The sequence below is a fragment of the Austrofundulus limnaeus genome, unplaced genomic scaffold (assembly GCF_001266775.1).
Source record: "Austrofundulus limnaeus strain Quisiro unplaced genomic scaffold, Austrofundulus_limnaeus-1.0 Scaffold213, whole genome shotgun sequence".
In the NCBI taxonomy this organism is placed as follows: domain Eukaryota; kingdom Metazoa; phylum Chordata; class Actinopteri; order Cyprinodontiformes; family Rivulidae; genus Austrofundulus; species Austrofundulus limnaeus.
Genome location: NW_013952615.1, coordinates 276,766 through 277,533, shown reverse-complemented (window position 1 = coordinate 277,533; position 768 = coordinate 276,766). Strand labels below are relative to the sequence as shown.

General features: G+C 38.2%; 1 long non-coding RNA gene across 2 annotated transcripts in view; it reads left to right on the top strand.

Moving 5' to 3' along the window:
* LOC106525126 (uncharacterized) overlaps positions 1 to 768 on the top strand; it is a 218,929-nt gene extending 218,161 nt beyond the window's left edge. For both annotated transcript variants that reach the window (XR_001311079.1, XR_001311078.1), the window contains one exon: positions 468 to 768. This is a non-coding gene — a long non-coding RNA (uncharacterized LOC106525126). The remainder of the gene's footprint in view (positions 1 to 467) is intronic.

Genomic DNA, 768 nt, shown 5'->3' with positions numbered 1-768 from the left:
TTGATTTCTTTGTATGTATGGATCACTTGGGTTGTTACCAACATCTGGTGAAAATTTCACGTCATTAGCACCTCTAGTAATATATTTACTGAGAAAAAAATGGTGACGTGTTCAATACTTATTTTACCCGCTGTACATAAATTCTATTCCACAAATCTTTTTTGTGAACAAGCTATAGATATAGATCAGAAGCTATGTTTTAAAATGAAATCATAATGATTTGTAGGTGTGCTCGGCTGCAGACTGAGCTTCAAGGAGGAGCTTTGTGTAAATGGGCTGAGCTTTGTACCAGCAAGCATTTACGCAGCTCCACAGGAGAGTCAAGAATTTCTCAAACGTGCATGAATGAGTCAAACCAACACTCTGGAAATTGACACAAGGAGGCGGTTTAGAATATATGTCCTCGATTGATCTGAGGTAGGGTTATAGTGTTGTGATGGAGATTCTGATTCTTCTTTACCTTTCAGGTTTCCAGAGATGTGGAAGGAGGATCCAAGAGTCTGAGGACTGGAGTTGCAGACATGGGATCCTCAAGAATTGGTTCTCACATTCCAATCCTTATGATTTGAATCCTGATGGAAAAGCCCAAGATCCTGGATGCATGTGGCTGAAGTGAGCTCCCTCCTTAGGGTGGCTGTTTGAGGCACCAAGTGTAAAAAGTACTAACATGTTTTCATTATTGAACTCACTTTCTGAGTAGGTAAAAAATATCCACTAACATTTTAGTATTTAGCTTACTGTTCTTAAATTTTGTTAATTTTTATTAAA